Source organism: Hyalella azteca, unplaced genomic scaffold (assembly GCF_000764305.2).
Source record: "Hyalella azteca isolate HAZT.00-mixed unplaced genomic scaffold, Hazt_2.0.2 contig14441, whole genome shotgun sequence".
Lineage (NCBI taxonomy): Eukaryota > Metazoa > Arthropoda > Malacostraca > Amphipoda > Hyalellidae > Hyalella > Hyalella azteca.
The window spans coordinates 378,623-395,674 of NW_025944327.1; the positions used below are offsets into that span (position 1 = coordinate 378,623).

Consider the following 17,052-nt stretch of genomic DNA (forward strand, 5'->3'; position numbering starts at 1 on the left):
GACACGCAAAACACGCAAATCAAACAGTGATTATCATGCATGCCTAAGAATCGACAACTTTTTACCAAGTTATTGTTAGCGATTACAGTTCACAAGCTATTTAACTGTCTTAATATTTAACGTCGGATGTTGTAGAGGTGAGTTTTAACCTAACCCTGGTATGATAACGTACATAAATCTGCCGTAACACGTGAATCGAAAATCATTTTTGAATTTCAATTCACTTGAATTGAAATTCTTAATTGAAATTTATTGGTAGTGAAATTTTTTTCCTAAATAGTGAGATATAACTGAGTCTCACTTCAGTTTTTTTATCTAAAGCTTTTTGGAAGTGGAATATTTAAAATTATTAAATGGCTTTAATCGAACAAAACTGCAAGGCAATTAATAGTATAGATAATTAGAAGCACAAAAAACAGAAAAATCATTACGAAAATGTGAAAACAAATAAAAATAAATAAATAATGTAATCTGATCCGACCGCAACAAAAGTTTTTCATACAATTGGATGATTTGAACATGTATTCCTGGCTTGAATTGCTATGTTTATGGATGAGTGGAGAAGAAATAAATAGTGTGTGAATGCAAACTTTTGAAGATATCTACGAAAATATAAAAGAGTTTGACAAAGACTGATAGATCCATTGACGCATAAATGAGTTTATATAACGAGCTTTGTAACCCACGGCGATCACATTGCGGTAGAGTACTAATAAAGGCTAATAGCTATAGCGGACACATGAAGTATCTTCAGGAAATGCAAATCAATTCAGATTTAGTGAACGGAAGTTATATGTACTCCACGCTTGAAGAAATTCCCGATGTGTAAAGTTAACACAAAACTGTTTGAATAATTTACTACAATGTTGGTAGGAATAGCATTGTGAGGCGTGGATAAGTTCTCAGGATGTGTGGTGAGGATTATCGATGAAGGTTACGGGTCAGGTTCCAATAATGCAAGCATGCAAATGAATGCAAAAATATTACAGGAAACTGTGAGTATATCTTCTGTAGGTGATGGTGAAATCGATTAATGTTTAAATAAATTACTAATATATAATGAGTTGACAGACGCAATGATGCAGAAAAAATATATATGTAAGAAATTAAATTATGAAACTAAACTTGGAATTGAGTCTTGCATATAAAATGTTAGAACTTGAATGGATGCTGAGTAGGATTTTGAATGAAGGGTAAAGTACATATAAAATTTATGAATAGAGTTGAATAAAAATTTTATAGAAAATCAAAGTATTTTCAGTGCCCAGTTATTCTACAATACTTATTACATATTCATAACAGTTGAAATTTATAAAAATATATTATATCAGCATACATGTGCAATATTGTCAAACATGTTTAACATCATAATACATGTATAATATAATTCATTGGTGTACAGTAGTAGTCTATACGTACAATTTACGTATTTCACATACGTAGAATAGTAGTCATGTATGTATCCTATCGGATTTAGTTCCGAATGTGCCAATTGAATGATTTTATATATTCTGCGCACCAAATTATAGAAAATTCTAAATATTGAAATGGTTCACCAACTACAAGGCTAATTAAGAAGAAGTTTACACTACGGCTCATCGTCGGTAAACAACTATTGTTTAAATTCAAGTGCCATAGAAAATGAGGAAGTTTATCGAGAAATAGTATTCTAGAGAACGATGCGGGTTATAGCATAAATAGTCAACTTCAATTTAGCTTACAATGACTGACACGCAAGTACGAGATTGACCATGAGAAATTTTTTGGATATTTGTTTAAAAGAATGGCTACACAATAACAGACTCTGACAGTGCAAGGTAACGATCAATTTACTGTTGAAACATGAACACGTCAGAATATTACAGAAATATTCCCAAGTCAACAATTATGGCATCTACACTCCTAATAAAAATATAATGTAGATGCCTTATATATAATATGATATAACATAATATATTTCAATAAATCAATTATGAGGAAATATTTTCCCAAAGTTCACCTGCCAAATGTGCTCCCTCAATGTAAACACAAAATTATGAATTTGCAACAGCATCACAATTGAACAATCATTGGTACGACTGATGATTGTTCTGAAAGTATCGAGAGATAAAATATGTTTTGTCGATTTCATAATTGAAATGGTTCATGATATTTTTCAATGCAGCATTGCGGCACGCATATACCACACGCAATACGATGCCATAGGGCATAGAACATATATTGCACTTAAAGTATTAACATTCCATGCATGTCCATGCATGGATTACCCATTAATATAAATAAATAAAGAAAATCATTATTAAGATACATTCTGCGGTCTCAAGTCAAACTTTGATAAAGTAAGAACTTCTGCCAACTATACCAATATCGGCATGGATTATATATACATTATATATACATTACATATACGTTATATATACATTATACATACATTATATATACATTAACATACATAATATATACATCGCATCCCAAGAACAGGAATATTCCCGATTCCTGCATTGCCGGAAGGTGGGCGGGTGAGTAAGACTCCTTCTGGCGTCTCCGAACCGCGCCGCAACCGGCGGCGGCGCGGCGGATACGCGCGCTGGCGCACCCGCGCATTAAGCGCGTCCTAATGCGCGGTTCCGCGCACCCCACCGCCGACATCGTCGAGCAGCTCTGCGCCGCGCGTAATGTCGCAGGTGCCGCGCAGACGGTATACGCGCGCGTCCTTATGTCATTTGAAGAATGAGTGTTGGAGGGCAAAAAATATGTTCATAGCATTCCTGACTAATGATACAGAACTGTGCAATTGAAATGTTAATTCATTAAAAAGTAGTTGACCAGAGCATTGAATAAGAAAATTTTAATGCATTAATACTTGGAAAACAAATATTTAGGCAATAAATGGACATTTACAAACACTCAATGAACACAAGACGTTCAGAAATTATAAGAAATCATACGTTGACGAAAATTTTTGACTGTATAAAACTTCGAAAATATTCCCAGGCTAAAGGTTAAACAGATGTAAATAAAAAAAATCACTCTAGGATTTCTGAAATATCATAACACAAAGCTTTGAAGAAATAGTGCCATTGAATTTAAAAGACGAAATGCAAGAAGTTTTCGCATAGTTTAGTGGCTCATTGCATCTGTAACCCACTAACCTACGAAAGAATTTGTTTGCAATCTAAAATAACGCAATTTGTTCACGAAATATGCATGAAAATAATTATTTTCTGAATGGATTCCGCAATTTAATTGAGATTATAAATAAATGGCACATTAGCCGAAAGAATCGTGCTGTTCAGCTGATCGGAGGGCTTCTTCAGTGTTTGCTCCTTAAATTGCACGAGGACCTATTATTTAGTTCCCATTAATGTTATTCCTACCGAAATTGTTGATACGTCTGGCGGTGATGGGTTAAACGGCGCATTGGACAGCTCGTTGACAAGCTACGTAATAAAGCCTGCAATGAAATGCATTAAAATCAACGGCTCTAACCACAACCGCGGACCGAAAATGATGGCAGAGCTTCCACTTATTCCTCGGTTACAGAACGTATGAACTTATCTGAGAAATATTTATTGCATGCACATGCGGCTAAATATTTTTCCTTTTCGTAAAGGAAGGCGTGTGGTCTAAGAAAATATTGGAATGGAATGCACAAACCCTTCAAAATTGACTAGTCTAAGTCGATTTACCGTTAAAAAATTTAGATGACGCTTCTGAATCGGGACAATTTAAGTTTTCTATCACAATAACATCCAGGAAATTTTGACAAAAGACGATTTCCCTCTGATCCTGGTCGAAGAACGTTCTATCCTGAAGGATTTTTCTCGCCTAAAACCGAGACCATCTCCTACATCGATCTTGACCGTGGAGGATTTCCCTCAGCTCATCCAAAACCAATTTTTTTTGTCCTGTCCCTGTAGGATTTCCTTCCCTAAAGCAGAAACGATTTCCTATCTCTTGACCCTGAACCATTTCCCTCGCCTCAAACCGAGACGTTTTGACCCTGAAGGATTTCCCTCGCCTTTTAAGCAGAGACGATTTTATTAGTCTCAGTGAATGTCATAACGACCTGTATGCAATCTGGTACAAGAAATCTCAATATCATCAGGTGCAGTAACCAAATTCTTCAAGTTCTTTCAAGAAGCCAGCTCGAATTGCACACTAAAATATAAACCTGATTTAGTTTCCGCAAAGAGATCCGATTTTCGTGTATGTCGATGCGATCAAACGTGCAATGATATATTGGCCTCTGCATGATAAGATCATAACGGCCTTGGATAACGTGGAGAAAATGTAATAATACTGTCATAATACTTTTCATTTAATTATTTAACTTGTCCAAGAGAATATCAATTTAGTTCCAATAACAAGGAGATACGTCTATTTGATGAGTCATCTTTGAATTGAAGTGAATTAGAACTCGTTGGAAAATTCTTGCTCACCTATTATAATTTTCCGAAGTTCATTGAGCCAATGAGAAGTTCATTTATCGATGTCTTCATAATGATAAAAACGCTGATGTATTGGCTGAGAAAATTTATTTGAATCGGAAAATTCAATAATGATAATTTTCCATTTTAAGCATCGAAACAGCAGCATAATATACGCTTAGCAGATTACAGAGGATCACAGGAAACCGTGCTCCAGTCAAGTATGGTTTAATGGAAGCCACGTTACCGAACGATGCGAGCAACGTCTCGTTGTCTTTACTACCTTCAATTTGCTACGCAATTGACAGCCAACAAATGAGTGTTTATGCCAAATTATTGCAGTGTAATGCCAGCAATAATGTTTAGCATCACAGTCGTTTGAGTTTTATTTATCGACTAATGTTGTGAAACCGCCAAACTGGAAATATTGGCTGCCTCGTAGAGGATATTGAATGGACGTCGATTGGAAGTTCATTTCCACTCATGTTTTATAATTTGCTGTAGGGGAAAAATAAATGCCTTAAGACGCTCTGGGAAAATGAAATCTAAATTGAAAGTCACGCGCTTAGAAATGATCGAGAGCGATTTAATGACCACCTTATAGTCGGAAAATTTCGTACTCAGGAGCAAAAGCAATGGTAGAAGATGACACGTATTTTAGTTCTTAACGTTTTCCTTTAGCTTCTCCACTAAAGGAGGAATTGTTTAGCTTCGACAGCTAAAAAGACTCAACTTGGGGTAAGAATTGATTTCAAATATTTAAATTTAAACTCAATTAAATACTATATTTATCGCTCTAATGAAAATGCATAGAAATATAAATGAATAATGCGAATTTAATTGAGAATTAAATTTCTTTTACTTCGGATCTAATGGTAAGCTGCAGTAATGATTTCAATGTTGTTAGGGTACGTAGTGTAATAACAGTTTTTTACAGTTAGACATTTGGATTTTTGGTTTTAAGTCACCTCGGACGTGACCTCGCTCAGATAAGCACCGAAACTTGCTCATAGCTATATGATCCACCACGGAGGTACGCTTTACTTTATCATTTGGTCTGTTTATTTTGTGATCATTTTCTGTTGCAATTCAGTGGTGATGTTTAGATTTGTTCATGATTATGGTTATCAGTCTATAATGTATTTATCTGGTTTACGTAATATTCTGCTTTTGTTGCTCAAATATTGCTAGTTCTAAATTTTCGCTTATTTCTTAATTTCAGAAAGGCTCCGAATCTTGAGACCGAAAGTAAGAACTTGAGCAAAGGGAACACACGGTTATATTTATAGTTTTCATTTATCGTTCTTATTCATCCTTTTTTTACCACTATACCCACGACAACGTTACGAATCAAGAGATCTCATAGACATGATATAATTAGCCTCTATAATGTGTGCGATTGATTTTATTTTCAACGACAAATTTCGTGGAAACATTTCTCAAATTTTCTATTTATTTATTTTCTATTTATTTTATTCATTTTCTATTTATTGCTCGAACGCAAGCATTTAAAGAAGAGTATGGTACGCTACTGAAAAATTTTCCTTAGATTTAATAGTAAGTTACGTTTTTGCATGCGAAGAATACTGGATCGAAAATGATAAGTCATTCGAAACAACTTTGCTCAAAACAAAAACATTCTTATTTTTTAGCACTCAAAAAGAGTTGAATCAAGAAAATACAAATTAAGAGATCAATCACGATCACTTGCCCGATAAAAAGTAAAGGCATGAGCCAATTCATATTTTTTGCGTAGCTCGGCGCAAAGTCTTTAGCGGTCGCAATTTATGTTTCGGTACTCGAGCTTTAAAGTGTGAGCGGCAAGCAAGTCTCGCTTACACCGCTGCTCAGGTTCGAGTCGTGCATAGCCTTAAGAATCCTCTAATTCATCACAGTTATCTTCTCCAGCGCTGAGATGTGAGACCGGACGTCTGGTGTCTGTACCCTCTTGGGTATCACGGGTATGAGGTCGGCGACCAGTGAGTGGCCACCGATGATACATCTATAATCATCATCAGCGTTCTCTGCTCAGTGCCGTCCTTTAACTCAGGCCGAACTCGTGTAAAAAAGCTTATGTTTTCTTACCCACCGGTAAAAATTACAATCACTTCTTACGGTGTCTCAATTTCGAACATCGATTGTAATAGAATTTCATATTTCTAAAATTTTATTATTATTACATTATTAAAGAATTATGTTTCATTACGATAATATGTTTGATAATGTAAATAATAAAGCGAGGTGATATTAGGTTTTTATGTTACCCACCCTACCCAGCAGTGGGCCCACGTGACAGGAGAGAGGCGGCTCCTCCAGCACTTTATATTTATGTTAATGAGAAAATGTGCCGAAGGAGGGGCGGGGGTGGGAATAAGGAGGGGTAGGAAGTTCCAGATGATGAAGAGGATGAAGGGAAGTGTGTTGGATAGGAATATTGTTACTCAATAGGAATATTGTTACGTGTTGATTATGAATATTGTGACATATAACCTACTCGGTAAAAATATGTAGTATTCTGTTTTCTAAGGAAGTCTGGATTTAATTTTGCCTATTTGAGGATTCATATATTACTATAATTCGAAAACACGTACGAACTATTTTGCAACAATGCGAATCTGATATGAATTTGTTAATAATATAATATAATAAAAGAATAATTCAGTTATATATTTCATTGTATTTAAAGAACTTTCTTGAATTTGCTAAATTCCATTAGTTCAGTGAAACATTGCAAAAACGGACGACAGTTAAGACTGAGGTACGTATAAAACTTAATCGATCCTAGTAAACTACTGTGATGAATTTGCCATAGTTTCCAAAATAGGTGCTTTGCAAGATTGCTTCCACTCTCAAAAATCCTTGCAAAATATAAGAGAAATCGTTTGAATTCTCCTGCATCCAAATAACTTCCCTGTATAATGCCTAAAAATTGCAATTTATGAATCTTATTACCTTTTTTTAAATTGGAGTTTCAGAGTGTGTATGAAGTCTGAAACTGAAAATATTAAGAAGCTGATCGGGCTCGTATTAATGATACTTATCGTGTAGGGATATTATAAGGGAATAAAATTTGATTGAAAGTGGCGGTATAATAGGGCATTGAAAAAATGGCATGGGGAGTTAGATTTAGAAAATAAACGCGATTTAAAACTAAATTAGAAACGGTGAATTTTATTCAAATAATAAAATGTTCAAGTTTCGGCTAAATTTCAATACAGGACTTGAATGGGAGTTCATTGCAATGGGTTTGAAGTGTATTTTCTTTGATAAAAAAAAGTGGAAATCAGAAACCATGAAAACTATTATTAAAATTGAGGGTGAAGAGGTTCGGGCTGAAATTATTTTGCGGAAACTGGATTCTTACATTTCAAGGATAATTTATATCGTTCAACCATAGGTTAACTTGCTGGTAATAATTATCGTATTATTTATTGAACAAGGGAATTTGTTAATGGTAAAAATATGCTCAAACAACCGCACTCGGAACCATCAGGATGAAAGCCTATCTAATATTTGGGAACATAGCAAACAACGTTGCTTTCATCTCACGCATAAAATGATACTCGTGCACAATAAATATGCTGTCGTACCTATCGTCTTGCCAATTTAAATCCCATGTTTTATGTAACGAAAACATTAGGATTGATCACAATTAACATACTTTACATTGACGATTATTTTATTCTGTTTACATATTTTTTATTCTACGGGTGCAACGAAACGTTCCACCATCACTGCCGTACGCCCTCCATCACTACCGCTTGCTGCTCGTAGAAATGACTGGCGCGCGCAGTACATTACTGCGTGAACGGTTCTTATTACTGCAGTACTACCATGCAAGGATATTGCTTCGCTCTGGAACAGCAATAGAACTGCGCACGGCGCTGATTTACAGCTTCTCTTTACAGGGTCACCCCGAACTTTGAATCAATTCACGAGTCAAAGGTCAGAACCAACCCTATAGGAAACCCGGCAATATGGCGGCCTATCCCACCGACTGCTACTTTCACGATTCGGCACATGGAAATCATTGGCAAATTTTAGATGGCCATGACAGTAAACTAATTAAATTTGAAGATTGAATCTAGATTCTAGTATAAATGCTAGGTTAGCTTTGATAAACAGCACAATCAAACGCCTGTGAAAAATTTGAACATATTATATATTAAACAACAAATTTATATTCAAAATTTCACGCAAAAAGCTCACGGATAAGCCCAACTAGAAATCATACACACATATGTGATAGAATAATTACTACAATATGTAAGTAACAAAAAAATATAACTCAGTACTCACTGCAGTGAGTGACAGAGAGCGCATTTTCTCGTCGACGAAAACGTGAAGTCACGGACGGACGGACGGGCAGTCGGACAGACAGACGGACGGACATGGCAAGCACAATAGGGCATTTTTTCCATAAATGAGAAAATGCGCTAAAAAGAATTTATTCTTCTGGTTCTATTGAATTTTATTTCACAATGATCGGACGTGGCCCTTAAAGTTTTCATTGGTAATTTCGATAAATTCAGGATTTAATTGAATCTATGCTTCACTGCTGCATACGAAAGTATAAAATAACGATATTACGATGCAATTATCAAAAGACAAACCTATGCAAGCAACCTAAAAACTTATTGTAAAAATATATTATCTTTATTCATGAACGATTCTAATAATTTAAAGTCAAGCAAGATAACGTATCTCACTAACTCTGGCGCACGCAGCGGTAGTATATATATAAGCAGCTGCGTGTTTTACTATCGTGTTTCTCTCATAGATATGATACGGAGAAAGATTCCGAAGAATCCGTCGGCGATAAGAAATAATCTGAGTTGGTCTGGAGCGTGAAATGACATCCCTAGTATTGCAAGGATCTGATATTCAATTTCCGAGGTTAACGCACCGTGTTAAAAGTTAAAGTCAGTAATTAGACAGATACGTAACCCAAAGAATATAGGCTGTTCGCACATTATCATTTATATGGCGACAAAATAGAGATAAGATGAATTACTGTAGGCGAGAACGGAAGCAGGCGGATAATAATGTTCAGTACGGCGTCGGTGTAAGAAGATGACTCGAGTGGAAGTGAAACTTTGTATTGGAAGTCGTTTGTAAGTGCGAGGTCATAACCTTATGGGAACTTTAAATCGGAGCAAGATGTACAAAAACGTATACCAAACGATGCATTCAATATACAATCACAAATGCGCGCAGTTGCCTGCTATTATTTCACACAATTATGCGTGTTCCTTTGAATAGAAAATCATTGGCCGATAATGAGCGGCTATCCGTTCATCGCTTTGTAGCCACTTATAAATAAGCAAGATTCGTATAGAGCATCTTATGGTAAATGTCTCTTGGAGACATCACAGTCCAGCGAGGAAAATTTATATTATGCTATTTAATTAAACAATTTTCACCATGAGAAGTTAAAATTGAGAAAAATTTGGTCTCTTCATTTTTTATTGAATTTTAGCTTCATCAAAAATTGAAGGATATACTACTCATTTAAGTCAATGCGGATGATATGTATTTCGAATATATGAAATATATGGAATAGTTCCAACTGAAAAGAAGTACGTAATTCATTTTCATAGCTGGGTGCTGAGCGGGAGGTAGAATGTGTAGAGATAAGTAGCAGTAAACTCAGAGTCATGAAACTGGTTTCGTTTTTGTATTCCCGTTAGAAATTTTTGATAGAATATTGAATTTTATTTATCGACCCGTTTCTAAGACGCTTATTCACTCTTGCTTTATACATCCATCAAAATCACACAATTCTGCTCCTAGCGGCATCACTATACGAAATAAATTTCTTTTGAGCTCTCAAATAATCCCTATATATTTACAAAACAAGCTTGTAACCAAATACACAAATATAAAAAAATTATTTCACAGCATAGATAATATATAGATTATTCTAACAGAAAATTAAACCGAAAAAAACTGGAAAAATTGCTGTGAGATGCGGCGCGAGGGAGCCATCCCTCGTAGCTGTTATCCGTCACGGACATCATTATTCGTCCAATGTATTTCCTAGAATTTTGTTAATTAATTCTCTAGTGTTGTGACTTATCACTGAGCTTTCTATCGTTTAATCTAAATGCGTCACCAAGTGGACAATTATTGGAGTCAGATAGCGTGAAGATTCCTGGTTAGTTGTGGTCTCTTAGCGTGAGTGAAAAGCGTGACAGAGACGACAATGCATCTGATCATATCACGATCATAAAACTGCTGCACCAAGACGATGTCTGGCGTCTGAGATTGTGTGACAAATTGTGCATGTTCTTCTTATTCGTGTTTATTTTTATCAGTTACACTTATTATTCATGTGGAATAAAATTGTAAGACACTCTGCTTCATTTTCTTTTGTTCTTGAAGAGAAATCTTGCGGTAGCTTTCTGTTAATTCCATTCTATAAGATAGTTAAGAAACATCCTGGAATGGCTCACGGAGGAACTTTTGAATGATAATTTTGTTCACCTTATTGCTCTTTTTCTTCATAGAAATTATGGACCTCACTTAAATCACCTTTAGTATTAATACTTCACTTCTCAAAAAATAAAACTTTCCGAAGACGATTCCAAAATTAATATTTTTTTGGCATTAGTAGAAATTACGAAAAAGAATGAGCCGCTGGGAGTTGCTTCGATTTTGTTCATTTGCAATTATTGCTAAAGTCGTTAGACAGAGAATAACTGTACCATGATGTAATTATGATTATTAGTTAACGAAATCATTGATGGTTGTAAGTTGTCTTCAACCGCGCAGAAACCGATAGTTGTTTTTTTTTTCAAGCTAATGATGATCTTTCATTGTAGCTTCTTAAGACGAATTTGACGCACACAGCTAATGTATGTAAGGAGTTGATTTATTTTGTGCAATGGTAGCACAAAAACATATGTGGATACAGGCTGTAAGTGGAAGTGCAGTAGAAATGCCTTTAGTGTTGAATGCAGACATTCTTTGGATCAACACTCTTCAACGACGCAGCCGCGCGCCAGGAACTGGATTCAAAATTAGCATTGTTCAAAATCTAATGAAAATCATTCATAATTACCCTTTGATACAGTAATTTCATTCAGTTTAATAAAGGTTCATAAAAATTGAAGGCGGGGAAGCCCTAATTTTCAGCAGCATCTATCTTCTACAGCTTATCAACGTTGCCTACTTAAAGAATTACATTCCGGAATATTTAAAAAATAAAAGTAGTTGTATAGTCTCATTTTTTACACAGGCAATCAGTTTTGTAATTAGTAAATGAGGCCGGGTCAGTGGCTACCCATAATACGTTCATGATTATCAATTATGTAGCCATCATTCACCAGTAGCGATCAGTGACCACCAGCGATCACTAGCATGCATATTAGATTGCTAAATAAATTATAAGCCTTTAAAAACTCCCTGCATCTTTTTTACGCAAAACAAAAGACGCTCCAAGTTACAACTATTACATTTAACTTGCCGTGAAGCCACCGTTCTAATGATGGCATAACCACCAACCAAAACGGACGTCTTACGATCGAATTAAAGTCAGCATGGAATTCAAAGCCTGAAAAATGCCGTAATAACGGATGTCCGACTCGTAAAAAGGGGCGTCGGTATCGGTATTTTCTCAGCGGGACATCCGATTTACATGTAAATATGAGCCTGCAGTGCAAGTGGTTAATGAACGATTCAGAACTTTAAATACGAGATAGATTATATATGCAGTGTTTAAAACTTTGAGGCGAGATGTTATTGTTTACGTCATTTGTCGAAGACAGCGTAACTTAGAATATAAATTAAACCCTTAATTAAGGATAAATTAAGCAATTAATTTGAATGATACATAAATTTACAAATTACAAAAAGCAATTAATTTAAATGATACATAAAATTTTGATTTGAAGCTTCTCAGTCGATCGCTGTTGGCATTAAATGAATTGTAAAAAGCCACCCAACAATCTCACATGAAAGTCAAAATGGAAAAGCTTGAATCTCTTACCCTGTCATGAAATGAAGCAATAAAACTCTGAGAATTAACATGAACCTTTAATAGAGTAATTTCAAAATTTAATTGAAATTATAAATAGAAAATTTTCAAAATTAATCTACCTGTCCATCCAATTTGACGATCGGTTGATAATTAGGGATGAAAGGAATGAAAATATATTTGGGCGAAACAAACAGCATCAACTGAAACGCAAACTGTGTACAAATTTAATAATTATACGAATTCATTTCAATTATTTAAATTAATTACCATGAACCCAAATTGTCTAGTTAGGAATTGATGCACCTACAATGTATTGAAATTATTCAGTAAAAGCAGAAATAACTTGTTCCTCATTTGATGTTTAACATCGAATTCTCTTTGCCCAAAGATGCTTCTCTTTTTGAGATAGAAATTTCCATTTTTGGCATGTCATTTATGATCTATGAAATAAATTTATATTATGTATTTATGCATCCAAATAATTCGATTATTATTACGCCGATTGATTTGGTTCATGAAATTATTAATGCTGGTAGGAAAAAATTGAAAATAATTGGAGTTTGCTTGAAAAATAGTTGCTTATGAAATAATGGATTTGATTAAGAAATCATAGTTCAAAGATAAATAAACTTGTACAAAGATCAATTAAATTTATAAATGGTTGATAAAGAAATTATATTTATCTCACGATGCTCGAAATGTCATGAAGTTTTCTGCTGAATTCTGTACTTTGATTCGGTTTCTTCATCCAGAAAATCAGTAATGCTAATTTCCTTAATACATGCACAGAATAACGTTTACAATTCACCACCAACTTAGCCCGTAGCTGCCCGGGATAGATAATCCCTAAAATTGGAAAATTTCTTGAACCCGAATCCAGTTAATAATTTCGAAAGTAAAAAACGTTAATTAACGAAGCATCGTTCAAATAGACAAATGGACCTTTAGCACCGAACTCCAAAAATTTCTGAAACTGATTTTTCTTAACTGGAATTTTTGATTAATTAAAAATAATTAAAATGATCAAGTTTTGAAAATCAAGGGTGAAAATGGACGTCTCTCCATCATTCACTGAATGGCCATTCATATCCCGACTAAAGTTTCAGTTTGGAAGCCTCTCCTGTACCCCGCTTGCCGTATCGCGCGGCGCTCGCTCTTTACTCGTCATCTCACTGCCCTCAAGTTTACAAGCTAAAAAAACTTACGCTCGTAAATATCGGTAAATAATTGCTCGTCCGACGATATAGCCTCCGACGCATGACCAAATTTAGCATAAAAGGCGACTGAGAACGACGTTAGCGTCAAGTTAATGACCACAACCTGGCGTAAACGTCACTACGTCAACTCGAAACGCAGACGTTCATCACGGCATTCCGAACATTCTTGGCTTGTGACGTTCACGAGCGAGTGAGAGGACTTACATAGCGGCCGCGCTGTAATAAAGAACGCAAACGAATAAGCTGACCAGCGTTGTGTTTTTATAATGATTGGAAAATTGAAGAAGAAATTGCTGTGGCTTGACTGAGTGTCGCGGAGTCGCTGAGATATTGTTCTTAAATTTTAGCTCGTTTCTTCGATTTTAGCAAGGGAAAGATTGCAAAAATTTAACATCCATTGCAATCTGTGAACCAGTCTTGTTGTTTCTTTAGTGAATATAGCAATTTGTCAGCACTTTAATTATGATTGAATAAACTTTCTGACAAAATTCAAAGGAGCGGGATAACATAAATAAAATAAATCTTAATCTCTGGGAAGAGATGAATATTCATTTGAACATTCCACCACCTCAAATGGTTTACGGAATGATAGCAAGTCAGGAAAACTCATATAGTGGTATTTTCGGCATGGCCTTGACTGAGCTATCCTGTTTCACAAATTTCTCCCAGTGTAAGCGTGCAAGACAGAGTTCAGTGTCGCTTGTGTTGGCCGCCGGCGAAATAATCAAGCACCAGAATTCCTTTACACTGAAGCCTATAGTTGTCAAAAGTCTTCTTATCCACTGAAGCCTATAGTGGTCACCAGTCTTCCTATACACTGAAGCCTATAGTACTTCCTATATACTGAAGCCTATAGTGGTCACCAGTCTTCCTATGCACTGAAGCCTATAGTGGTCACTAGTCTTCCTATGCACTGAAGCCTATAGGGGTCACCAGTCTTCCTATATACTGAAGCCTATAGTGGTCACCAGTCTTCCTATATACTGAAGCCTATAGTGGTCACTAGTCTTCCTATAAACTGAAGCCTATAGGGGTCTAATATCTAAATTATTTCAGGTCGAGGCCGAGAACAATAGCCTAGTTACAGAGTGAAACAAAATTATACACATTACGTCAATACCTGCTTGGGTTGGTTATCAACGAAACATGACTTTTGATAGTAATTTTTTAACATTATGGAAACCAATGAAAATGTAATAAAATTATTATTTGTTATCGTATCCAGTAATTAAATTACCTGATGGAAGCCTAGGTAGGTTTCGATGTTGTGCGTGGCAAAGAAAACTTCTCCATCGCAGTCCAAGATCACAAGAAAACCGTTCAGCGCCTGCAAGCATAAAAATAAAGAAATTTAATGGCAATGAATTACACTTGCCACCGGGACTACTTGTTTCTGTTACTCGAGCTCTATAATTCCCGGTCATGCAGGTTCAGTTCATTTACCTACAAAGATTATTCACACGTATATTTGCTAAAACAAAACTGTACAATTGCTGAATAAATAATTCAGAAACTGAATAAATAAATATTTCGAAAAACCTAGACCGAATAAATAATTCGATAAATAATTCGAGCAAAACCTAAAGCACGGAAGCCTCCAAAAAGAAATGGAAAAATGTTATTAAAGAAAAATGGTTTAAATTGATACTAATACCTAAAAACTACACAAGTTATGAATACGGGCGAAATGGAGACTATTTAAATATTTCTTGAAAATTTGACTATGGATAAGCAAGAGATGAATAATGGTTGTAAATTTCTAAGATTCCGTAGTATAATCATTCATAATAAATTGAAGGCTAAAATCTTGGGCTTTTAAACCATATACATATTTACTTACTATGTATAATTCGATTGTTATTTTTTACGTTTTCTTATTGCGAACATAAAAAGAGAACATTAGGCGTATAGGTATTTACTAAAGAAAAATTATCTTTGAAAATTATCTTTAAAAAATTATTCATGTAGTATTCATCAGAAGGTAAAAAGTGAGTGAGAAAAAATGTCCAGAAAATGATTCGAAATAATATGCATTTCAGATGAAATAAGAAAACGTAAAATTATAAAAAGGATAGAATTAACAGATCGATGAGAATCCTGGATCCTTTATCAATAAGTCCCAATAGTGAACCTTTCATCGCTGAAAGTTGATGCATATCAAAATGACGTAAGTGATGAGAAATGTGCAAATGATAAGTGATATGATATACACAAATGATAAGTAATACAAAGTATTCAAATATATTTAAAACTCGAAGGCCGGGAAGGGTTCATCATACACAACCATGGAAAGAAGGACTCGTCGGTTGACGCCTGAAAAAAATTGAAAGAATTCAGAATGAAAATTGGTAAATCTTAAAATTTTCCTTAATATAAAAAAATAGAAACATATCAAGAATAATGCTACACTGTGAATTAACGGAGAAAAAAAACATACAAAATCATAAACCGAGAAACAAAAGGATTTATAAGCACAAGAAATATCGTAAGCTGAAGGAAAGCATAGCAGAGTAAAATATGTAGGAGTCGGCTGGCAGAAACGTCTGCATGGAGACCACGGCTCCACTTATCTATTAGAAGGGGCAAATTATATCATTAAAAGGCGATCCGTCTCGCCGACTGTCAGACCAATTGTATGGACTACACTCGCCCCGACACAACTTCTTGCAATTGCCTGATGACTGCACAAGTCCTGTAACTGCTGATGCTTTAGGAATTTGCTTGGTAGTGCTATACAGAACTTATGTGTAGTGCTCTCACTCATGTGTTGTGCTCTACTTCACTCATGTGTAGTGCTCTACTTCACTTATGTGTAGTGCTCTACTTCACTTGTATGTGGTGCTCTACTTCACTCATGGTTTGTGCTCTATCTCCTGCGAGTGCAGTGCTTTAACTTTCCAACACATAGCGCACTAACACACTCACATATAGCGCACTAACACACCCACACATAGCGCACGAATACAACAACACATATCGCACTAACACACCCACACATAGCGCACTGACACACCAACACATAGCGCACTAACACACCAACACATAGCGCACTAACACAACCAACACATAGCGCACTAACACACATACACATAGCGCACTAACACATCAACAAATGGCGCACTAATACACCCACACATAGTGCACTAACACACATACACATAGCGCACTAACACACCAACTTAGCATTGAGATCGAGCTAACGTTATGTAGTCGGCACACAAGCGCCAGATAATCCCTTGTTAGTAGTTTTTGCTAGCTATTTGATAGTTCCTATGTTAGCTTTTATTATTTACCTGCTATTTAGGCACCTTATGGTCTACCTAAATGATGATTTTAAGTTGCTAATAGTAATAGCGTTTGACTGGCGCCATATTGTATTCTTTATATTAACACATATTATGGCCAATAGATTCTACCTGATATG

The 17,052-nt window shown here is 35.4% G+C and overlaps 1 long non-coding RNA gene across 1 annotated transcript in view; it reads right to left on the reverse strand.

Annotated features, from left to right (window-relative positions):
* Positions 1–17,052, reverse strand: part of LOC125179013 — a 96,869-nt gene that overhangs the window by 5,623 nt on the left and 74,194 nt on the right. The window contains exon 3 of the long non-coding RNA XR_007157118.1: positions 14,866–14,955. This is a non-coding gene — a long non-coding RNA (uncharacterized LOC125179013). The remainder of the gene's footprint in view (positions 1–14,865; positions 14,956–17,052) is intronic.